At 36.7% G+C, this 25,613-nt stretch overlaps 8 non-coding genes across 8 annotated transcripts; all 8 read left to right on the top strand.

Moving 5' to 3' along the window:
* The first annotated feature begins 1,048 nt into the window (after nt 1-1,048).
* On the top strand, nt 1,049-1,121 carry TRNAT-UGU (transfer RNA threonine (anticodon UGU)). Its single transcript has one exon. It is a non-coding gene; the product is annotated as a tRNA-Thr (tRNA).
* A 404-nt stretch (nt 1,122-1,525) lies between these two features.
* Nucleotides 1,526-1,598, top strand: TRNAT-UGU (transfer RNA threonine (anticodon UGU)). Its single transcript has one exon. It is a non-coding gene; the product is annotated as a tRNA-Thr (tRNA).
* A 165-nt stretch (nt 1,599-1,763) lies between these two features.
* Nucleotides 1,764-1,836, top strand: TRNAT-UGU (transfer RNA threonine (anticodon UGU)). The gene has a single exon. It is a non-coding gene; the product is annotated as a tRNA-Thr (tRNA).
* A 641-nt stretch (nt 1,837-2,477) lies between these two features.
* Nucleotides 2,478-2,550, top strand: TRNAT-UGU (transfer RNA threonine (anticodon UGU)). The gene has a single exon. It is a non-coding gene; the product is annotated as a tRNA-Thr (tRNA).
* Nucleotides 2,551-2,716: 166 nt separating this feature from the next.
* TRNAT-CGU (transfer RNA threonine (anticodon CGU)) lies at nt 2,717-2,789 on the top strand. Its single transcript has one exon. It is a non-coding gene; the product is annotated as a tRNA-Thr (tRNA).
* A 7,849-nt stretch (nt 2,790-10,638) lies between these two features.
* Nucleotides 10,639-10,711, top strand: TRNAT-UGU (transfer RNA threonine (anticodon UGU)). The gene has a single exon. It is a non-coding gene; the product is annotated as a tRNA-Thr (tRNA).
* Nucleotides 10,712-10,877: 166 nt separating this feature from the next.
* Nucleotides 10,878-10,950, top strand: TRNAT-CGU (transfer RNA threonine (anticodon CGU)). Its single transcript has one exon. It is a non-coding gene; the product is annotated as a tRNA-Thr (tRNA).
* A 166-nt stretch (nt 10,951-11,116) lies between these two features.
* TRNAT-CGU (transfer RNA threonine (anticodon CGU)) lies at nt 11,117-11,189 on the top strand. The gene has a single exon. It is a non-coding gene; the product is annotated as a tRNA-Thr (tRNA).
* The last annotated feature ends 14,424 nt before the right edge of the window (nt 11,190-25,613 follow it).

Below are 25,613 nucleotides of genomic sequence, written 5' to 3'. Positions count from 1 at the left end.
GGCACCTTCGCTTGTGTGTTCCAGGCGGAAATTGCCGCGATCTGTTATTGCGCAGATTACTGTATTAACAAAGGGTATACCGGACGGACTGTGAGAATTTATTCTGACAGTCAGGCCGCCCTGAACGCGCTGAACCAGTGTCAGATTACCTCTCAACTGGTGCGCAGCTGCCTTGATCTGCTAGCGCGACTGGCATCCTGCAACAGGGTTCTGCTTTACTGGGTGCCAGGGCATAGCGGATATCATGGCAATGAGCAAGCCGATAGATTTGCGAAAAGGGGTGCGGAGGCCAAGCTCTTGGGGCCAGAGCCGGCCGTCCCCATCCCATACAGGCACGTCAAACGGTGTCTGCATGACAGGTTGACTGTCATACAAAACCAGCTCTGGCATAACATGGAGGGCCAGAGACAGACAAAACTGTTAGTCAATGGTCCCTGCAGATCTCGTGCTAGAGACCTAATTTCGCTCAGCAGATGGGATATTAGGCTGGCCACCGGTCTTCTGACCGGGCACTGTCGGCTTAATAGGCACCTCCATCTGATGGATTTTGCCGACGTCCCTCTCTGTAGGTCGTGTCAGGAGAAGGAAGAAACATCCGCTTGCGTACTTTGCGAGTGCGACTGCTTCGCCTCGCTTAGACTAGAATATTTCGATTCACACACTTTGGAACCCTCGAGGGTCTCCTCTATTACGGTGGAGCGAATTCTTCGCTACGCTGTGGCCACGGGTCTATTCAAGACCTGAATACGTGGGTGCACAATATGCCTATGGCATCGGTGCTAGGGTGCGAGCCCCCCTACTCACTAATAATAATAATAGTTCACTGGCAAAATTTCAAAGCAGCAAACAGAATACGAAAAAAGTTACGGCCAATCAAAGAACACTCCTTTAGCATTAGAGGCAGTATCAAGTCTTATCTAAGAGAGCGACCGCTCTCCTAGAATAGTTGCTTGAGATATGCATATATGCGAACAATAGGGTAAGACTGCGAAGGAGTTAATTTAGTAAAATACTCAAATATTCAGCATTAATTTCGCTTCGGAACCAGGGCTCCGTGGCTTAGTGGTTACAGTGCCTGTCCTGTAAACAGGGGATCATGAGTTCGATTCTCGTCGGAGCCTCGCTGTTATGTTACTTGAACTAGTTTTCGTAGCTATTAAATTTTGAAAAACTAAAAATAATAGTTGCTTGAGATACGCATATATTTAAACAATAGGGTAAAACTACAAACGAGTTAATTTAGGAAAATTACTGAAATATTCAGCATTAATCTCGCTTCGTAACCAGGGCTCCGTTTCTTAGTTGTTAAAGCGCCTGTCTCGTAAACAGGAGATCATGAATTCGATTCTCGTCGGAGCCTCGTTGTTATGATACTTGAACTAGTTTTCGTAGCTATTAAATTTTGAAAAACTAAAAATAATAGTTGCTTGAGATAAGCATTATTGAAAACAATAGGGTAAAACTACAAACGAGTTAATTTAGTAAAATACTGAAATATTCAGCATTAATTTCGCTTCGGAACCAGGGCTCCGTGGCTTAGTGGTTATAGTGCCTGTCTTGTAAACAGGGGATCATGAGTTCGATTCTCGTCGGAGCCTCGTTGTTATGATACTTGAACTAGTTTTCGTAGCTATTAAATTTTGAAAAACTAAAAATAATAGTTGCTTGAGATAAGCATTATTGAAAACAATAGGGTAAAACTACAAACGAGTTAATTTAGTAAAATACTGAAATATTCAGCATTAATTTCGCTTCGGAACCAGGGCTCCGTGGCTTAGTGGTTATAGTGCCTGTCTTGTAAACAGGGGATCATGAGTTCGATTCTCGTCGGAGCCTCGCTGTTATGTTACTTGAACTAGTTTTCGTAGCTATTAAATTTTGAAAAACTAAAAATAATAGTTGCTTGAGATACGCATATATTTAAACAATAGGGTAAAACTACAAACGAGTTAATTTAGGAAAATTACTGAAATATTCAGCATTAATCTCGCTTCGGAACCAGGGCTCCGCGGCTTAGTTGTTAAAGCGCCTGTCTCGTAAACAGGAGGTCATGAGTTCGATTCTCTTCGGAGCTTCGTTGTTATGATACTTAAACTAGTTTTCGTACCTATATTTTTGAAAAACTAAAAATAAAGGTTGCTTGAGATATGCATTAATGCAAACAATAGGGTAAAACTACAAAGGAGTTATTTTAGTAAAATTACTGAAATATTCAGCATTAGTCTCGCTTCGTAACCAGGGCTCCGTTTCTTAGTTGTTAAAGCGCCTGTCTCGTAAACAGGAGATCATGAATTCGATTCTCGTCGGAGCCTCGTTGTTATGATACTTGAACTAGTTTTCGTAGCTATTAAATTTTGAAAAACTAAAAATAATAGTTGCTTGAGATAAGCATTATTGAAAACAATAGGGTAAAACTACAAACGAGTTAATTTAGTAAAATACTGAAATATTCAGCATTAATTTCGCTTCGGAACCAGGGCTCCGTGGCTTAGTGGTTATAGTGCCTGTCTTGTAAACAGGGGATCATGAGTTCTATTCTCGTCGGAGCCTCGCTGTTATGTTACTTGAACTAGTTTTCGTAGCTATTAAATTTTGAAAAACTAAAAATAATAGTTGCTTGAGATACGCATATATTTAAACAATAGGGTAAAACTACAAACGAGTTAATTTAGGAAAATTACTGAAATATTCAGCATTAATCTCGCTTCGGAACCAGGGCTCCGTGGCTTAGTTGTTAAAGCGCCTGTCTCGTAAACAGGAGATCATGAGTTCGATTCTCTTTGGAGCCTCGTTGTTATGATGCTTGACCTAGTTTTCGTAGCTATTAAATTTTAAAAACTAAAAACAAGTTGGGAAAACCAAAATATTACCTCTCCGTGTCGAGAAGATTATATAACCTTAAGTATCCAATGAAAACGTCGACCTTTTTGCCCTCATCCTTTCCCGCGCTTTGCGCTTCCGCATTTCATCCTTACTCTCAACATTATCTTCCTCCATTTTACATACAAAAATCAAATACTCACAAAAAGAAGCGGCAAAAACCTGCTGGCTCTTTACAACCACTTAATTTGACTTAATATCCAATTTCCAACAACAATAATATACCGTTAGTTTAATTGAATACCTACTAGGATCGAAATTCTCATTAAGAATGGCTCCCGCGGATAAAAAAGGGCAATTTTCAACTAGGTGGGCGTTATCTCATTAGATTTGAAAATTATCATTTGTCTTTTTTACCAATGCCTAGCCGTTTGGATTTTTTTAAAGCAATCTTAGCACCAAAAAATATTTTTTGATACAAAATAAATGTTTTATATTCTTATTAAGAATAACACAAGAGGATAAAAAAGGTCTGTCCTCTCGTAATTGTTTAAGCTTTTATCATGATTACTCTATACAACAGTAACAAGGAGTATAAACCCATTAGTGGAAGCAGTAATTTTTTTTCCGAAACAATCTCGCTTATGTTTATCCTCTCTAGACTTCGCTAAAAACGTATTACTCCTACGTAAAATATTAATAGACAGGCAATGATTCATACCATTAAAGAAGGAGCGCAATATTATCCATATTTTCATTTCATATACAGAGAAAAGAAATTATTATGTTTCTGAGAGGAGCTTCCCATTTTTGTTGTTGTTTTTAAAAATATATCGCAATGCACGGGCCTTGATAGATATAGGAGGCAATGAATGAAATATATCACAATGCACGCGCCTTGATAGATATAGGAGGCAATGAATGAAATATATGACAATGCACGGGCCTTGATAGATATTGGAGGCAATGAAGGAAATATATCGCATGCCCAGGCCTTGGTAGATATAGGAGGCAATGATAATCTCTCTCTTTGCACGAGAAGTTTATCTTTAATATTTAATTAAATATAATTATTTTTAATTATTTTAATCTTCAATAATTAACATTAATAATAGTTAAATCGTTTAAAATAAAGTAATACCTATTATCATCTCAAACTTTGCTAATATTGACGTTTAAAGTGAAGGGTACCCCTCTTGCCCGCTTTCTTCAAATTTTGGGGTATATATACTATTCGTTTCCATTATAATAGTAAGGAAAAAGCGCAATTGCGAAAACCTTTGGTGGCGATCCCACCTTAAGGCGCGTTTATAAGCGAGCGAAAACCTGAGGCTGATAGTTGAAGCTTTAATTTTTTACTCGGCGTCGGCTTCCGCGCGACCGTTTATAAAATTGCGAGAGCTGGTTTTCCATAAGCAGACGCAAACAGCACTAACTTATCGCTCAAGCTGAGCGCTTCAAAGAAGCTTTGATCTTCTCGCCCGTGTATTTTAGGTTTAGGCTCTCGGTTGGGGTCACGTGTTTAATTTTATCCACTAAAACGCCAAAAAAATATTTCGTCTGCTATTCTGCTTAGGTTTGAGACATTGCGAGATTTCCGCAATAGAGGTGGTTGTGTTTTTTTTTAAAAAATGTCGCTTAAGCAATTAAAAGAACAGCATAAAGCGAGGAAAGAAATTGAAAGGAAAAAAGACCACGAAGTTAAAGAAATGTTAATTAATATAATTCGCGATTATCCCCAAATTTGGGCGAAAAATGACCCACACCATAAAGATCGTGAGGCAACAGATGCAGCCTGGGAAGAAGTGGCTTCTATGGCCTCTTTACCAAGTATGATTAGGCATAATGATAATGAGGTAAATAATGTTTTCTAATTTTTATCTCATTAAAAAGAGGCGCAGGCAAAAAAGATATGGAAATATTTGAGAGATCAATTCGCATCCAATTTTCATACTGTAAGCAAAAAGACGTCTGGCCAGGAGTATGTGGCGGAAGAGGATATCCTTCTAGTGAAGTGGCCCTTTTTTAAGCAATTACTTTACCTTAAAGATGTTATTGCGAGAAGGGAGTGAGTAATGATTTTATGTGTATGTATTAGTAGTTGTTCTCATATGTTAATTATCTTTTTAGCACATCGTCAAATATTAGCCAAATTATGGATAAGGAAGCTAGTCAGGTAAAAGATATTTATACTAGTGTGAAATGTCAACATTTTTGGTTATCAAACAATTATAACTATGTATAGATATTATCTGCTATGTCCAATGGACAGTGTAATTATGGAGAAGAGGACACCTCCGACGAATTGACAATCCCCCCTCTCACAACAACTGAGGCGCCAACTCCTGTCAATGAAGAGATATCTTCACGACCAGATGATGAAATCGTGGCATCAACGTCGGGGGCAACTAGCCGTTCACCTACCCCGTCAACATCCTCGGGTAGAACAGACCCTTCAACATCTTCAGGTTTGAACAAAAAGAAGCACTGTTTGAAAAAGAAGTCATCTCACATCAGCAAAATGAGTTCGATTGAAAAAGAAAAGGATGCTATTGACGAGGAAATTGACAATATTAATGGGTAATGTATTTAAGACTATTAAAACATAAAGTTACAAATTGTAACTAACAATACCAATGGGCATTACCATTGATAGTACTCTTGGGGTAATGGCAACAGCTGCTCAAGCTATTGCTAAAGCTTCAGAACAGAAACCAGATAGTAAAGAAAAAGAAGACAAGGAAGACAAATTCGGAAAATATCTGGTAGAACTGTTGAGGGATGTAGTGCCAGAAAAGAGGCGAAAATGTGAAATGAAACTTATTGAAATTGTTAACCACTACATAGATGACAATGAACAAGAATAATTGTTGTTGTTAAACGCTCAATTAAAAATATTTTTATTGTTTGTATTCATATTTCATTCTCTCTGTCAACTCCGGGTATTTCACATTGCCAAGGAACCTCCCCTTCTTCACTCCAAAAGTAATCGGCAAATGCATTCCGTGTCACTTTGGCCTCTTCAGTAAAATTTCGTGCTGCTGCCGAAATAATGGGACAAAAAGCATTTGCTTCTTCATGGCATGCCCCTTGAAAATAGTTCCCCAAGCTGTTTGTATAATCGGCAAACCCAGGAGGGCAATAAACCTTTTTTGGTTGTCTCTTCTCTTTTGTCAACAAGTAATTATGCAAAACCACTGCGGCTTTGATCACCCTGTCAACATTAGTAGGAGCCAACGGTATCGGTTTTTGGAATATCCTCCATCTCGCCCCAAGGATACCAAATGCATTCTCACTACAGCGTCTGTTGTCATAAAAATGGAGCATTATTAAATGCAAATAATTGATGTTCTAACAATGAGAAGATACTACCTTGCTCTACTTAGACGATAATTAAAAACCCTAGTTTTTGAATTCAAATCATTCGCGGAAAATGGACGCATAAAATCGGGTCGAAGCTGAAATGCCTCATCTCCCAGCAAAACATGGGGCAATATTGTTTCGGATCGTGGTAATTTACACGGTGGTGGCAAGCCTAATTTGTCTTTGGCCAACGCCTGACCAATAGGGGACGCTTTAAATACACCCCCATCAGAGCTTGATCCGTAACCTCCTACGTCAACAGCTAAAAATCTGTAGTCTGCAGCTACCACAGCCATCAAAACAATAGAATTTGTGCCCTTTAAAACGTTTGAAATAATGAAACCTCTGGCTATAATTGTTCTATATCAATGCTTCGTACTTTATAATTGTAGTACATAGAGCCGGTCTTTGGTGGTTGTTGGATAACGACATGTTTCCCGTCAACAGCTCCACAACAGTTAGGAAATTGCCACAGACGACCATAATCAGACGCAGCTTGGGTCCACATAACTTCCGTTGGTGCCTTGTGTCAAAACTAATGTTATACAGAGCCTGATATCTAAGATGTAAGCCTGTTGGTACTTTACTTTCAAATATAAAGGCTGAAGGCGTTTCCAAATAGCATCACAAGTTTCTACAAGAACAGTATGGACTGTAGACTTATGAACTCTAAACCCAAAAGCTGTGCTAGTCAGAGAGTCACCACTGGCCAATAATCTGAAAAATTTATAATTTGCCTTGAATTTTTATACACACGATTTAACAATAATTGAAGATTTACCTTAAAAGTATGGCTAAACGATGAGCTGGAGAAAGTGGTTTTCTTGATGGTGGAAATTTTTTTAAATCATTTGAAATCAAGCCTACTAGCTCATCAAAATGTTCTGGTGACATTCGAACAAAATTGCAAAAATAATCTTGATCAAGATTTCTCATGTTCACTAACTAGTGTTATCAATATATAAATTTGATGCAAAATACATAGAGTAAAACAGGAAAGGCTTAACAACGTATGAAAATATCCCTCCTCTTCCCGGTTCAACCAAATTGGATGAGTTCCCCACCTTCGTGCTTTTCTTTCCTTTTTCTTTTCCAACTGTTTTTTCTTTTTTAACAGCAATAGTTTCTTTTTGGTTAGTAATAAACCTTCCATTGCTGTTAAAACGATTATGCGTTGCTCAATCATCGTCGCCATTTTAACTCTCTCGTTCTAAAACAATCAGTTCTCGAGTCGCGAGTCCCAGCGCCTTTATAAACATGAACTATCTAGTGTACGCTGACGTCGCAAGCTTTTTCCGATCACGACGATGAAGTTTTGGCTTCATACACAAGCGAAAGCACCCTTTCTCGCTCGCTTATAAACGCGCCTTGAGGGAGGCTAGACGTTTCTCGTAACCCTAGCTGATCGCCGCGTATATCCTAAAACCAAACGATGATAATGGAGTAGAAGCCAATGATACAGATTGGTGTCTATGTGGAATAGACGGAAGACCAGTGGGTGGTGGTGTTAGAAGCCAGTGTAAGTGCAGGCTGGTGTCAATGTGGGATTGACAAAGAACAGAAGATGGTGGTGATTGGAAGCCAGTATGTACAGACTGGTGTCCAGATCGAATGGAATAAGACCAGAAGATGGTGGTGATTAGAAGCCAGTAAGAACAGACTGGTGTCCGTGTGGGATGGACAAAGACCAGAAGATGGTGGTTTGAGAACTCAAGTAGAGGAGCCATTTCCGTGACTGTGAAAGCAGTTCGGAAATGGCGAACACGTTTGCTCCGATAGGCAAACTGCGAACGCGGTCACGTGGGTGTAACAACGGACAGACAGACAGACACACACACACACACAGACACGGCCGTTACAGAACCTCTCCTGGACTACGTCACACGGAGAGGTAATAATAGTTGCTTGAGATATGCATTAATGCAATAAATAGGGTAAAACAGTGAAGGAGTTAATTTAGTAAATTTACTGAAATATTCAGCATTAATCTCGCTTCGCAACCAGGGCTCCGTGGCTTAATGGTTAAAGCGCCTGTCTAGTAAACAAGAGATCATGAGTTCGATTCTCGTCGGAGCCTCGCTGTTATGTTACTTGAACTAGTTTTCATAGCTATTAAATTTTGAAAAACTAAAAATAATAGTTGCTTGAGATATGCATATATGCGAACAATGGGGTAAAACTGCGAAGGAGTTGATTAAGGAAAATTACTGAAATATTCAGCATTAATCTTCCTTTGGAACCAGGGCTCCGCGGCTTAGTTGTTAAAGCGCCTGTCTCGTAAACAGGAGATCATGAGTTCGATTCTCGTCAGAGCCTCGTTGTTATGATACTTGAACTAGTTTTCGTAGCTATTAAATCTTGAAAAACTATAAATCTGGGTGCACGGCAGTGCACCCGCCAAGTTGTCGTGCACTACCAGCAATCCTTTACCCGAAACATTTCAGCCTCATTTTGACCCCCTCTTAACTCGGTTCTGGGGAATAGTACACCACTCATATTTTCACCTCAAGGGCACAGTGTTAATCCTAGGAAGTCCTCCAACTTCCAGCTTTCTAACTCATTTGGTTTCTGTGATAATCCTATGTGAAAATGATACATTATGAGACTGACTGACTGACTGACACATCATCACAACCTCTAGGGCATTTCCGGTGGTGCTAGAATTTTGAAATTTGGCATACTTGTACCACTAAGCATACAAGCAAAGGGAAAAGTCCCAAAAGCGGGAGTTTCCCCCTTTTAGCCCCTGAAATGGGGGTTTAAAATTAGAGTCATCATCTAAACCTCTAGGGCATTTCCGTTGGTGCTAGAATGATGAAATTTGGCATACTTGTACCAATAAGCATACAAGGAAAGGGAAAAGTCCCAAAAGCGGGAGTTTCCCCCTTTTAGCCCCTGAAATGGGGGTTTAAAATTAGAGTCATCATCTAAACCTCTAGGGCATTTCCGGTGGTGCCAGAATGATGAAATTTGGCATACTTGTACCACTAAGCATACAAGCAAAGGGAAAAGTCCCAAAAGCGGGAGTTTCCCCCTTTTAGCCCCTGAAATGGGGGTTTAAAATTAGAGTCATCATCTAAACCTCTAGGGCACTTCCGGTGTTGCGGGAGTGATAAAATTTGGCATACAAAGAAAGGAAAAAGTCCCAAAAGCGGGAATTTTCCCCTGTTAGCCCCTGAAATGGGGGTTTTATAATTTATATCCCCTCGTAATAGGACATTATAATTTAATTTTTTCGTCTTTTAATATTAATATTTTTTACTAATATGATTCTTTCGTATTAATGCAAAATTTATGTTTTTTACATAATGTTTTAGTAATTAATTTTTTTACTCATTTCCTTTTCATTTCGTCTGAAATGGTTCTAAGCGTGTTCTGATTCATTTCGTTTTTCTTAAATCTATTCTGTTGATTAAAAGTGTTACTTGCCACAATATTGTGTTCTTCGAATAGAAATACGGTTAACATTTATCACAGCCTGAGAAAAAAAAAGAAAGTTGAATGCAAAAAAGTTGAAAAAGGCAAAGCCAAGTAAAACTCTTGGAAAGAACAAATAAAAATCTAAAAGTACAAATGTTTATTTCACTTCATAATCCTACTTCTATAAATCTACAAGAACATGCACGTACAAAAAGGAGTGAAATCTCACCAAAAACATCTCTGTAAAAATATGCCAAATTGTTTGGCCGTAAAAAGAAGTGAGATCTAAAATACGGCCAAGTTATTATCTCCAGGTGAACCAACATTTTATTCGACTTAAGTTAAAACTTCTCAAGAATGTTTTTCTGACTTGGCCATTAGCATTCCAAACTTGCATCCTTCTTCTTTGCACCCGTGAAGGTCAATAACGGAAATTACAAGTTTAACCACAAAGGCTTATCAAGAATATTTAACCAATTTGATTTAATATTTTAATTTCGATCCATATCTGGAATTAAACGAATCCTTGATATGCAAATGGCCAAGTCAGAAAAACATTCTTGAGAAGTTTTAAGTCGAATAAAATGTTGGTTCACCTGGAGATAATAACTTGGCCGTATTTTAGATCTCACTTCTTTTTACGGCCAAACAACTTGGCATATTTTGACAGAGATGTTTTTGGTGAGATAATAGTTGTTTGAGATACGCATATATTTAAACAATAGGGTAAAACCACAAACGAGTTAATTGAGGAAAATTACTGAAATATTCAGCATTAATCTCGCTTCGGAACCAGTGCTCCGCGGCTTAGTTGTTAAAGCGCCTTTCTCGTAAACAGGAGATCATGAGTTCGATTCTCTTCGGAGCTTCGTTGTTATGATACTTGAACTAGTTTTCGTAGCTATTAAATTTTGAAAAACTAAAAATAATAGTTGCATGAGATAGGCATATATTTAAACAATAGGGTAAAACCACAAACGAGTTAATTGAGGAAAATTACTGAAATATTCAGCATTAATATCGCTTCGGAACCAGGGCTCCGTGGCTTAGTGGTTATAGTGCCTGTCTTGTAAACAGGGGATCATGAGTTCGATTCTCGTCAGAGCCTCGTTGTTATGATTCTTGAACTAGTTTTCGTAGCTATTAAATTTTGAAAAACTATAAATAATAGTTGCTTGAGATAAGCATATATTTAAACAATAGGGTAAAACTACAAACGAGTTGATTAAGGAAAACTACTGAAATATTCAGCATTAATCTCGCTTCGGAACCAGGGCTCCGTGGCTTAGTTGTTAAAGCGCCTGTCTCGTAAACAGGAGATCATGAGTTCGATTCTCGTCAGAGCCTCGATGTTATGATACTTGAACTAGTTTTCGTAGCTATTAAATTTTGAAAAACTAAAAATAATTGTTGCTTGAGATACGCATATATTTAAACAATAGGGTAAAACTACAAACGAGTTAATTTAGGAAAATTACTGAAATATTCAGCATTAATCTACCTTTGGAACCAGGGCTCCGTGGCTTAGTTGTTAAAGCGCCTGTCTCGTAAACAGGAGATCATGAGTTCGATTCTCGTCAGAGCCTCGCTGTTATGATACTTGAACTAGTTTTCGTAGCTATTAAATTTTGAAAAACTAAAAATAATAGTTTCTTGAGATAAGCATTATTGCAAACAATAGGGTAAAACTACAATCGAGTTAATTTAGTAAAATACTGAAATGTAGCTAATATTTCAAAATAAGTTTTTTTTGGTTTTAATGCAGATTTATTCTTAATCACAAAATCTTTTTTTTTAAATTAATTTCCAGAATTTCAATCATATATTTTGATACATAGTAGCACTATGAAATTCCAAATGACATTTAGTGGGTTGAAATGAAAAACAGTTTAAATCACGAGCTTCGACTTGTGATCTAACTGTACACAAATTTAGACAATCGCTACCTATTTTGTTTCTTTTTTTTTTGGTTTTAATATCTGTAACTTTTGAAAATATTCTTTCTGCCTTCGCATTTGAAAATTGCATTGATATTATAATTTTAGCTAATTTACTAATATTTTGGAACCTTTTCGTTAAGACGAAGAACAAATGAGTTGTGTATTCCTACCTTAGTTGAACACCCATCGCATGCCACTAATATGTTTTCCAAGGGAATTTCAAACTTATCAAGACATTGGCTAAAACCATTAAACAGCTTTTCAGCGGGACAGTCTTTTGCGTCAAGTTTCATTAGTTCTAAAAGCTGTTTTAGCAACACCCGAACTATCGCATAGGTTCTTAAAATCGGCGATATCCTTACTTTCATCAACTAGTATAGAAAAATTTGAATTTCGCAGACGTTCCACTGTCTTCTCATTTATTTCTTTTGCGAGGATCCCATTAACTATAGATGAACATTTAGTTTGACATAGATGCGTTTTTCGTAAAACTTTTGAGTCTTTGAAGCAATCTTTCAAAAGGGGTATTAGATGGTCTTACAGTATGCAACGCTATATTATGTCCTGCAAAAAACGCGGTTAGTTTAATTTCAGCCTTCTTCACTGCATTATCTTCATTAGGTTTTTGGATTTTGTCGGAAATGCTACTGGTGTTGGACAAACTCTTAACGTTTTTGATGTGTTTCAAACTTTCAACCCCTTGGAATGTTTTTCCAATTCACTTTTTCCACAGCACGTAAATCATCATTACCAAGGCAGGCATCTTGGAATAGTTTGACTCTTTTAGAAGGTGGCTTATTGCTCTTGTCCACGTTTTTCGGGGGTGTGTGATAATTAAGAGTCTTCATCAGAAATTAAGAGTCTTCATCAGAATCCATGCTTACTAAAAAGTCTTTTTTCAAAGAAATTAAATTATAACCCGGTAGAATTGCACTATATCTATGCACATAAAATAACGGTCTTACCTGACTAATTAGACCACGGGGAGTTTAAAAAAATAGTTAAAAAAATATTGGCCCGCCGCAAGTTGGTCAAAACAATTATTGAAAATTTGAAAATTGCATGTACTACTACTTACCGCCATAAACAAAGATATTTTGCTAAATTGCGTAGATTATTTCGGAAGTAAATGAAGGTAAGCAATAATATTTTGGAAAAGGCGTAATATTATTTGGGAAGTAAATGAAGATAAACAATAATATTTTGGAAAAGGTGTAACATTATTTGGGAAGTAAATGAAGATAAACCACAATATTTTGGAAAAGGCGTAGCGGTCTTAATGGCGGTAAGTACATGCAATTTTCAAATTTTCCAAAAAAATTTTGACCAACTTGCGGCGGGCCAATATTTTTTTAACTATTTTTTTTAAACTCCCCGAGGTCTAATTAGTCAGGTAAGACCGTTATTTCATGTGCATAGATATAGTGCAATTGTACCAATAACCCCTTGTCACTAAGAGATATAACTGAAAATCACAATATTAGAAAAAATGTCTCACATAAATCCTTAAAAGATACTCAGGTTCCAGGACAAAAAATCTCTTAACGCTCGTCTTGTGTCAAACTTAAAACGGCAGGTGTGAGCCGCATGAATACATTTGGTTCGGTAATTCGGTTGGATAAGTTAAAGGCTAAGCTAACTTTGCAGGCACCCTGTCTCAGCCGGAGTTTCCCGCCTAAACTATCAACTTCTACGCGCAGCTACCCAGCCTCTACCGCTTACCGTTGAGTCATGACGTATGACTATGAGTATGGAGAGTTGAAGGAGCCCCAGAGCTGTTTCTATAAGAGGTGGATCTTACAGGTTAGAGTGAAAAAATCTGCCTTGTTCTTTGCATTTACTTAACCGATTAAAATTTTTCAACAACCACGAAAATTCCCACATTTGACCGAATTTGGAAAAAAATTACCTTCTTCCCACAGAAACAAGACCAAAATTTCCCACAATGTGGGAAAATTCCAAAATAATGGCAACACTGTTGTACTTATTAGTCATTTAGAGAGTTTGCGTTCATTGATGATTATCAACGGGAGAAGATTACGTAAACAAAGCGGAGTTACTTTTACCATGATAATGAACTTATATATCGTCTATCTATTAATGGAAAAAAATTCCTCTCTTCAGAATTTCTCGTACTTAGACCTGATATTTGACGCAAGGAAAGAACTCAAGTTGGGTGACTTTCAAAATTCTTTCTTTTTCAAACGCCTCTGGGAATAGCTCTAAATTTTCTGAGGTTTTTTAAACAAGGCCCAACTTATCTTATCAGTATTTTGGATAGGCAAGAAAACATTTCAAAAACAAACAAGGAACGCTACGTGTACTTCCCAAACTGATAACGAGAGAGTTAAGATTACTACTCACGTGATTGACGTCACACATTCGTTGCTGACTCGATAAGGCGACGCCATTTTCCCATTTTGAAGAGAGACTCTGGAATGGGAAGGTTGCATTTCATTAGCTCTGAATTCTTAGATTATAAATTAATTGGATGGAACTTGGAAGAAGTGCGGACCTCTCTGAAAGGCCTTAATGCGCTCTCCGAGTAGAAATCCTAGTTATTTATCTGATATTTATGTAAAAAGCAGAAAATGATTACTATTTGAAAATACCTAGGCTTAGCTGAAAGCTTGAGCCTAATTAATTCGTGAAATAGGTTAATTTTGGATGCCATGAAAAAATGTGAGCGCTTTCATAATGGCAAAGGCGCATAGAAAAACCTGAAAGTGAAGAATTTTAACAATTTGCTGCCTTTTGCAACGGTATTCGTGTAAAATTAGAAGCAAAGGGGGACACAAGGGGGTGGTTGATGAGCCTCGTTTTCAACTACCAATCGAATCAGAGTTAGATTAGCTCATCATTAATGTCACGTGACAAGCTGAAAGTAGTTTGCGATGGTAGCAGCTCTTGGGGATAGTGGGGAATACTATAGAAAAATCGGCTGCTCAACTAGGCTTAACGGTTTTCTTTAGCTCTCTTTCCGTTAAAGATTTGCTGAATTTTCCAGTTTCTTTAAGATGAATTTTTATATTGTTTCCAAGATTTCTTTGTTTTTTAATTGAAATACCTAGCAAGAAAACAGCAGAAGCCGAAAAACCAAACTACCCAATATAATTTCTACGCTAAACTTGGCCACAATGTTGGTTTACAAACAACAATGGATTTGGAAATATCCAATGCTACACCAAGTTCTTATGATCTGTCAGTTCAGTTTGACTCTTTAGTAATGAAATCTGATATTAGCGTGGGTACTGAAAATTGCGTGTATAGCGATATCGGATTTCGAACTGAATCACTCGGTTCTGATGTAAATACTGTTGAAACTCATACAGAAAAGTATGCATTTCACCTTTAATTTTTCCGTGTTTATCAATTACGAAAAAGTCACCCTTATCTTAGATTTCTAACATGTTTGCCACATTCAAATCTGACATTGTGAGAGATTCCCGACTACTTTAATGATTAGATTACATTAGGTCTTGGTATTAAAATGTAGCAGACGACATGAAAATAAGGAAATACGTGAACTATATTTTTCAGCCTACTTTCGCATGTACCTTGTGTAAAACTACGCGAAAGTAAGCAAGTAACCTTCGGACTTCCCAAAACTAGCTTCGAACTCGCCTTTCTTCTTATCTTTTCCTTCTTTTTTTTGCAAAGGATTTCTATCAGACTTCCCACTGCTAACTTCCAGATTTTCTCTTTCGTCATCACCTAGAGTAAAATAATACGAACGTACGTAAGTTCATGATCTAGGTCTCGCGTTGGATCATGACTCCTAGTTGAAGCTACGAAGGAAAATTTATTGAATCGCCCATACTTACTTTCCGAAGTACTTTCTGTGGGCTACGAAATTTCCAAATCGCTATACCTTTGTTTATTTACTTGGCTTTCGTTGTCGCCTGCAATCGTGTATTACTTACGCCTAATTTAAGGTGAAAGATTAATATAAAATATCCATACTCTCCGAAGTCTTTCCCGGACTGGCTAATAACAAAGCGTCATCCTCTCCACTAGACGAAGGTCTAAACGAAAAAAAACGTTACTTTTTCATTACGGAATAACATTTATAAAACCAACCAGAAGGGGATTTGAATATCTTTGCACCTTCTTTGTAATCTAAAATATACAAGTTATTATTACCCCAAAATATTAGACAAGCTTAAAAGCTTCCCCGGCTTAATTAGCGCGCGGTTGTCGGGAATGCTTAAACACTATAGAATAGGTAGATATGTCTAACCAGAGTCCTCGGGGCCTAGAAGCCTCTTACTGGATGCCAAAAGTTTGAGAGTTTTCAAAGTGGTCCCTCCTCTCTTTTTTTGGATCAAGTTGAAGAAAATTCGGAAAATATTGTTGAAAGCAACATTTTGCATTTTCCACTAGAAAACCGAGATAAAATTTGTAATTATATCCAGGGGGAAGAACGTATTTCTGTCTTTTCCGAGGTGATTACAAAGATGGTTGACCAATTAACATTACAACTAAAGTATTAAGTTTCGAAAATCAACGCGTCACTTTCAACGAGATGCTTTTAAAACTTAAGGGGCGATTATTCATAACGGTCAATAGTTGGCTGAGGGACATTATGTGAACTTTGTGAGGAAAGACAACGGCTGGTACGAAGTCAGTGACGCAATGATTAGAAAAAGAGAGCGGTTCGTCAGTGAACTGCACTTAGAAATAGTAATTTTAAAGGGAATGTAAAGTGCCTGGAATCCTTATAAAATTTAACCAGGAGGAAACCCTAAAATCAATGGTACCTGGCCAAGTTGTACAAATAGTTTAACATTCCCTTTAAAATAATTCATGACTGGGTAAAATTATCGGCCCTCGAACAAGTTTAAGGTTTTCGATGGTTCAGTGTTAACTTTGAAAGAGTTGTCTTGGCAATAGCTGTGAAAAGGGAGAGGTGGGACGGTTCTAGGGCTTAGCTATTGCTACGAGAGAAAACAAGTTGGGAAAACCAAAATATTACATCTCCGAGTCAAGAGGTCTACAACTACAAACTTATTTACCTAGATATGGAATTATTTCACTTTTTGAAGTAAAAATTTACGAAATATTGAAGCAGTATTCCAAGCATAGCGAATATACAGTAAAGCAGACGACATTTTACATCCAATAAGGATAAATCTTGGACACATGGAAATCAGTCAATGGGGAAAAAACAGGAAATGAGGTCAACGCTTCAGCTGTTTACCCTATATTCTGATAGCTACATTAATAACTGGTTTACAGTGTAAACACTATCGTCTCGTCTCACTTCAACAATATTCTTAGTTTGCCAACATGAATGTTAACGTTAAATAACACCAAAGCTAGACGCACTAATAGTCAATGCGCACCATAAAGAGAATAATAAGTCTGTAGCTACTACCCGTTTACCATTAGCCCTTTTACTAATCTAATTGCCACCATTTCGTCTATTATAAAATCTTAACCTGATTATTTAACAGTGTATTTAACTTATGGCTCACTCTGAACCGTTGATGTCTCTTCATTTCAGACAAGAAAATCAAAGCCAAAAGTTTACTTCACCTCAGGCCCAATTATTTACTCTTTGTTTCACTAAGCCTATTGCGGATAATACTTGTTATACCCGCCGGAGTCTAGGTCTTAGTTTTCTTCATGAAATCACTAAACCAAGGATTATTCTATATAAGATGTAGTATAGCTTAAGTAATATATAAACAGCCATTTCAAATAACAATATTAAAAAAAATCTTTAGAATATCAAAATGAAACAGAGCTTTAAAGCTACAAAAGTACTAAATGCATCATAATTACGAAAAATACTTCCACATATTCACTTTATATTATGGAAAAAGGGAATATTAAGGTTCTGTATGATTTCTTAACACATCAACACAAGGCTAACTGCTAACGCGACGCACTAGTGTAACAATGGACGGACACACACAGACAAAAACATAGACTGCTTTTTAACTCTTTCCGTATTAATTTTGAGTTGAGAAACAAGATTATCTTAAATATCAAAATAAATGTAATTAAAATTAAATATTTTCTTCGTTAGTTATTTGTCTCTTTGAGCGTTACATCGTTTTGATAAAGAACAATTAAACATTCTTGAGAGAATTGATTGATATTGGCGTTTGAAATGAAGCATACGCCGGTTGCTTCGCCTTACTCAAATAGGTAGTATATAAGGGTGTCGAACTACAGTTAAAAGCAAGAACAACCGCAATTGCGAAAACCTTTGGTGGGCAACCCACCCTAGGGAGGCTAGACGTTTCTCGTAACCCTAGCTGATCGCCGTGAATGTCTTAAACCAAACGATGACGATGGAGTTAGAAGCCAATGAGGCAGATTTGGTGTCTATGTGGAATAGACGGAAGACCAGTAGTTGGTGGTGATTAGAAGCCAGTATGTACTAACTGGTGTCCGTGTGGGATGGACGAAGACCAAAAGATGGTGGTGATTAGAAGCCAGTAAGTACAGACTGGTGTCCAAGTGGAATGGACGAAGACCAGAAGATGGTGGTGATTAGAAGCCAGTATGTACTAACTGGTGTCCGTGTGGGATGGACGAAGACCAAAAGATGATGGTGATTAGAAGCCAGTAAGTACAGACTGGTGTCCGTGGGGGTTGGACAAAGACCAGAAGATGGTGGTGTGAGAACTCAAGTAGAGGAGCTATTTCCGTGACAGTGAAAGCAGTTCGGAAATGGCGAACACGTTTGCTCCGATTTGGAAACTGCGAACGCGGTCACGTGGGTGTAACAACAGACACACAGACACACACGATCGTTACAGAACCTCTCCGTGACATACGTCACTCGGAGAGGTAAAAAGCCACAAATCTGGCGTTAATTATAGAATTTCTAAGAGGTAGAAATTAAAAATAAAAGCGTAGCCCCTGTTGGTAAAGCGTTGCAACTAAATATGATTCCTTAATCAGACCGTAAAAAAGGCTACTTAACACTGAACAGACTTGTTGAACTTAAATTTAGGCTCTAGTATCCAAATTTTAAAACAATATCAATTCGAATTAATTTTTTCAAAGAGTTCACTAAATATCAGTTTCACAACTTCATTAACAACGTTCTAATTTTTTTCCTTAAGACACCCTTTAAATTTATACATAACTCATTTTAAAAAGTTTCAAATAATCCCCAAGGTTTTATAAAACCATAGCATTAATAATCCAAACTATATAGTTTTTAGCTACAACTAGAACATTACAATAGCTGAGATTTTATATTAAAATATTATCTTTTAGTATATTCTTTTCTTTGTATAATTTTTGTAAAATATACCAGTAATAGTATTTTCGCTAAAATAAAATATGAACTAATTTAATTGTCTGATTAACTAACACTCTACACTTTGTGTAGAAATAGATTTTTAAGTGTAATAGAACTTTTCACTATTGTGGTTACCAAAAAAATATAGACATTGCCCCCAAAAATAACTAAACAATTTTTTTCAATCAAAATATTCCGGGAACTTTTGCATATTCTCTTTGTGTTTCTAAATAGCTAGGGTAAACTGTCTGCGTGACAGGTGGCTATTCCTATAAATCAACAGGGGTAGAATTTGCAAAAAAATTCTGAAAATATTTAAAGTACATTTAAAATTTGAAAACCATTCCATCGTCTCTTAGGTAACCCATGTTCAAAAAATGATTATAAAACAGCAGTGTTCCTTAGGTTTAAGCTAAGAGTTTCGTGACAAAATTTTAAAAACATAGCCAAAAGTTTTATATTTAAATGAACATTTAATAGCCAGCAAATGTTAGTTTTATTTCAACCCCTCCCCCTATTTACACAACTAATATAACCAAGTACAACATTGTTTCGACAAATGAGCATTTTCCTTCAACTACATACATATCGTATCAACATGCGCCAATAGAAAGATATTTCATCATAGCCAACAAGAGTAAAATTAAATACTAAAAATACGATACCCTATAGAACTTCCAAAATCATCATTATGAAAAAAAAACACCACCACAACAAGACCTACGACAGACACGACGTATCGAGAGATATCCATATTCAATTTCTCTACTGAAATAACAGACGTTTTGGATTGGCACGTTCAAAGAGTGAAAGTGATTAAGAACAACAAAGATGTACAAAGAAATAACCCCAAAACGCAACCTAAAACCACAAGAGCTACGTTCGCATGTCAAAAAATGGGAATGCATGTTAAAGATCCAATAATCACCAATCGTTTTCACCTTTAATGCAGAATTTGAGTTTAAATAATATAAATGTTAAAATTTGTTAAATGAAAGAATCTGTACAGTTCTGTTCGTCATTATTTCCCTTGAAAATTATCACTAACGTTTAATGAGCGGAGGTTTGATCATTAAGCTTGGTTCTAATCAAGACATTTTTGATTATTAATATCTCGCAGCTCTCACAGATAACAATGTAGTAATTGATTAATAATTGATTTGTTTATAATTTATTTGAACCTACCGACAGTATTCTTTTATCCCCAATAGCCGAAGTTGATGATGAGAAGACAAATTAGACAAGTAGAAAATCAACATTACATACATAACGCTATCTTGACCGAGGCTTAGCGAAATTGTTTTATTTGTTTAATAATAAAGTATTCTGTTGACTTTTAAATTTAAAATTAATTTTAGTAAATTTCAAAGATGTTTTTTGTTTTGAAAATAATAAAAATCATACCTTATTAGCCACGACCTAATTCTAATTCCAAAATTTGGGTTTTAACCGAGAGCTCAAACGCCATGTTTATTTAGCTAAAGTCCTCTTACGGAAAGTTACGGCGTGAATAACGACAAAAACGTCGTAAGTCCAATATTAAAAAATGAGGGCTAAAATGCGTGTCTCTAACAGTGGTAAAACGCCGTAACTCCAAAACCCAAAACAACGTAAGTCATAGTAAGTGTTTTTAATGATAAAAATCAATACTAAAACTTAATTTTTCATTATGAAACTAAGGGAAGGCACATCTATGGACTGTTATCTTTCATTTAAGATGGTTCCCAAACGTAACGAATGAACAGTTTTCTTTATACACTATCCCAATTAAGGTCATTTTTCCAAAAAATCCCATGTTATCTCTATGGAACAATATAGTATTTTTCACCAAATGTCTAATTCATTTTATGGATTCTAAAACCACCCTTAGCAACTTCGTTTTTTTATTAAATTAACTACTAGATGGATCTTTTTGAAATTTTAACCACAAAATAAGGGCCCGAATTTTAGTTCGCTGGCAAAATTTCACTTCAGCAAACACAATAAGAAAAACGTTACGGTCAATCAAAAAACCCTCCTTTAGCATTAGAGGCAGTATCAAGTCTTATCTAAGAGAATAACGCTAAGTGACGACTCCCTCGTTAGAGATTCTTTCTTACTCAAACATCTCCATCTAGTAGATTTCCTAAACCAGATTTTACCAGTAAACATTTCATGTTAAAACAGGACTTCACTCGCTCGCTAAAAATCACTCTCAAACGGATATATAATTTTCATTCTCTGAGTGAGAGTGAAGTTCTCAATTTTTTTATATTTAAAAGGCCTTAAGAGTGATTTCGTCTCGACTTATAAAAGTCACTCCCGACAATTGAAAGAGGCATTGGTGAAAGAAACCTTATAACTCTTTCAGAAAAACATTACTTCGCGAGAGTGAGATATTGTAATTCGCGTGTATGAAACTCTCAAGCCACGAGTGCTAACAAGTCACTCATTCTTGTCTCACTCTTTCGGCGCGAGAGACGTCTTTAAGAGAGACGAAAAATCTTTCGCAATGCGAGTGACAGTCGCGATTTGCCCACCACTGCTTGGCAGCCCTCCTTAAGCCTTAGTGTAGAGGGATATTGACCTTGCCCATCAGCCCGCCCCTTTCTCAACGCTAAGCCTTGGTCCCATAAGCGGCCTTAAATGAGTACTCAATATTTTAGGCTCTAGAATACAAATCCAATTATGAACTTTACGAAAAGAAGGTGAAAAAATTGACATCAGAAAAAGCTGCTACAGTTCCAAGTGAGAAGGTTGTCAGTATACCAAAATCACTTGATGATGCTGAAGATGATTTAGAAGACATCGTTCTGTTTCAAACACCGGCTTACGACTTCGCCGAATACGCTTACATAAATGGGAATTACGTTTAAAGTGATCACGAAAATGATTCGGAATTTGGTGTGACGAAAAATAGGTCAAAAGTTGGCAAGAAAGGAAATAGAACGGTGAAGAAATCCAGGAAGTCGCAAGAAAAGACATCTTTCCCGACAACCCAAGAACAAATCGACAATTTAAACGAAAAGATAGCGGAAGCTGAGAAGTTTAAGCTAAACATCGAATACAATGATGAAAATAGGAAGTCATTCGTAACTCCGGATCAAACGCTAAAACTTGCTCAAACCGAAGTTGTCTTTTCCAGCCCGAACAAATTTACGAAAAGTCCTACTAAAGAAGCGGTCAGTTTAGTGTTAAGTCCACGGAAACCACTCGGCCAGGCGAATAGACTTAACGATGGGGATACGTACCATAGCGAATCAATTACACCCAAAAAATCTGTCGTCTCAACTCCCGAACACGCCACAGCCCAATCTCCAGTTTCCAATATGAGGCGACAAGAAAGCCCGAAGATGGTTAGCGTTGAGCTTGTCCCCGTAAAGGCCCGTTCGCAAAGGCGCTTTTACCTCAAGCTTATTGCTGAGAGAGTACGCGGAGTTCGCTCTCGGCGTCTTCCATGACTGTTTTCAAAAGAGCTTAGGCGGGTTTCATGCTGGCGTACGCTGGTAGCAGAGGCTGATTGTCGGAGTCAGCCTCGATCTATCGCTGCTAGATATATAGCTTATCAGCGTTATTTTTTGTCGTCTGCTTATACGCACAGAAGCGAACTTTTCGTGTTTGTGCGGTTAATAACATGTCTCTAAAACAAAAGAGAAGCCGAAAAGGCTTTAAAAGCTGAACAGAGAGCGAAATATATTAATAATTTTGGTTTTGTTTTTTCTTTTTAACAGTAAAAGAAAAACTTTAGCTCGATTTCCATCCTCTCACAATTCCCATATTTATATTTTTGATCATGTCCTATATTATCCTATAATTTCATGAAAGGTCCCCAAATATTCGATATTTTTGACTATGTTTTCCTACGGTTTAGCATCAAATTTATTAATATTTAATTCTTTTATCGCGATCACATTTGACTAGACACCAAAATTGCGGAGCTTTCTTTGTTTGCTCAGATTTTTTATATTATATTTCAATTACGTTCCTCTTTTCAAAGTAAAGTGTTTTTCTTATGAGATTTTTCTACATAATTTAAGCCAAAATATATATATGGGCAGTTTTGCTCCAATATTTTGATATAAAAGCACAGTTTTTCTCCTATAAATTCTATTTGTGATTGCTTCATTGAAGCCAACATTGTCAAATACAGCATTCACGCAGAAGGCTATAAATAAATGTAGTATAGCTACAAGTAGGGATAAACGCGCATTTCAAATATAATAACAAAAGACTTTCTTAGATTATCGAACTAAAACCGAGCTAAATAGCCTCTAAACAACTAAAATAATCGAATTGCCGAAAATATTATCCGTATTTTCATTTCATATACAGAGACAAAGAAATTATTATGGTTCTGAGAGGAGCTTCTCATTTTAGTTATTGTTTTGAAAAATATAACGCAATGCACGGGCCTTGATAGATATAGCAGACAATGAATAAAATATATCGCAATGCACGGGCCTTCATAGATAGAGGAGGCAATGTGGGAAATATAACTCAATGCACGGGCCTTGATAGATATAGGAGGCAATGATTTAATCGACTTCGGTACTTGAGAGGTTCGTCTTTAATATTTAAATAAATATAATTATTTTTTAATTGTTTTAATCTTCAATAATTAACATTAATAATAGTTAAATCGTTTTTAAATAAAGTTATTCCTATTATCTTTTGAAACTTTGCTAATATTGACGTTTAAAGTGAAGGATACCCCTCTTGCCCGCTTTCTTCAAATTTTGGGGTATATATACGATTCGTTTCCTTTGTAATAATAGATAAAAACGCATTCGCGTGAGCCTTTGGTGGAAGCCCTGCCATTGGGAGGCTAGACAAAGACCTGAACATGGTGGTGCATAGAAGCTGGTGTCAAGGTTAAATTGACGAAGAACAGAAAATGGTGGTGCTTGGAAGCCAGAGAGTACAGACTAGTGTCCATGTGGAGTGGACGAAAACCAGAACTGGTGGTGTGGGAACTCAAGTAGAATAGCCAGCGGAGACAAACACAATTTTCCAAATTACTGTGAACTGTCAATGCAGTCCGGAAATTGGGAACACGTTTGCTCCGATACGCAAACTGCGAACGCGGTCACGTGGGGTGTGACAGACACACACACACACACCCACCCATACTCACAATCCATCAGCGCAATACCTAGGTGTGATTATATAACCAAACCTAGCCAAAAATCCTAAAATTAGAAACCGTCCATCTATCCTTCAAGCTTTTACAATCACACATCGCATAGACTCACTCAATAGTCTGCCTAAGTAAGGCACCTTAAGCCTTGGTCAAAACTGACATCTAAAAAATTAATTAAATCGGTATCTTTAGTAAAGAATTTCAACTGAGACACATAATTGAACAAAAATTTGTAAACATAGTGTTATATTAATTTAAAAATATCAAGTAAAAGTTTCAAGGCGGTGAAATGGCAAATAAGTGTCGTCTACAGTAGAGTAGAATTATCCTTTGAGGTACTTACATTTTTAATTAAATTAACATACTTAGACTTAATTGATTTTGATGAAACTTAAAAGCACACCTTGAGTAGTTACTTGTTAATTTGAAAGTATTTCGAAACCTAACTTCGCTTTAGTTTTTAAATGATTCGATGTGCTGGAGCACCAAAAACCCCATGTTATTCCTATGGGAAAATCTGTGAATTTTCACTTAACATTACGCGAGGGTGTGGGTTCTTATCTAGAAGGGCCTACCGGCCCTCTAGAATAGGTAGGCATCGTAAAACAGGGTGTAAACAAGTAAATGTTTATTATATATGTATGTATATTATAGGGATTATAATCTTTCTTTTTATCAAATAAACTAGAAACAGGAAAAAATGAAATTTGAAAAAGGAAGGCATATTTAATGTTTACAAGAAACAAAATGTACAAAGTGAGAAATGAAAGGTTTATCATTTTAGTTTGGTCAATTTACTTTCCAGCTTCCGTAGTTCTATATTCAAACGTTTCACCGACTTTTTCTTTCTCCAAAAATTAAATATGCATTAGCTTATAGTAAATACTTATCCTTTAAAATATTTAATCTTTGTCTTGATGCTCCACATTTTCAGAAGCGTTCTAGGATGAAGGCACGTAAATAGAGGCTACGGCGGATTGCAACTCGATGTTGTCTGTACTATTAGCAGCTGCGGTTTTTTCTCGGCGTTGTTTCTTCAAACGTTTTACCGACTTTCTTGTTTCTACAAAAAATATACATTAGCTCATAGGAAATACTTTTCCTTTTGAATATGTAACCTTTGTCTTGATCTTCCACTTTTTCAGAATCTTTCATGGATAAAGTCATGGGAAATTGAGGCTACGGCGGATTTCAACTCGAGGTCGTGTGCTGTCATTTCTATATCTGTACTAGCTGCGGGTTTTTCTCTGAGATTTTCCATTATACCTAGTAAAAAGACAATAGAAATAATGAAACACAAAATTATCCTTGTTTCATAACTTACCGAATATTTTGTTGAATCCTGAATGCATTGAATTGTCGTTTGATAGAAATACTTCTTCATTACTATTCTGAGAGAGCGGTAGCTAGAGAGAGAAATTGGGCAGTAACACGTACTGATCATGCCCTGAACTATGAGAAAGAACAATACGACGGTTGACTAAAGTACACTTGATATTACATCATTTTGCAAAACTGCGAGTAAAATCTTACTGTCCCTATTGAATTTGGCGCCATTGGTTTTAGAATAATTAAAATGTGCCGATCACGAATGGGGATGTAACGTCTTTAGGAACCTTTTAAAATGCTAAACCATACACGTTCTTTCCCAAAAGTAATTAATGAAATGATAAAATGTTTTCGGGGA

The sequence above is a fragment of the Phalangium opilio genome, unplaced genomic scaffold (assembly GCF_054372755.1).
Source record: "Phalangium opilio isolate 3A_F unplaced genomic scaffold, DU_Popi_V2 ptg000032l_1, whole genome shotgun sequence".
NCBI lineage: Eukaryota > Metazoa > Arthropoda > Arachnida > Opiliones > Phalangiidae > Phalangium > Phalangium opilio.
This window is presented reverse-complemented; position numbering and strand designations above follow the sequence as displayed.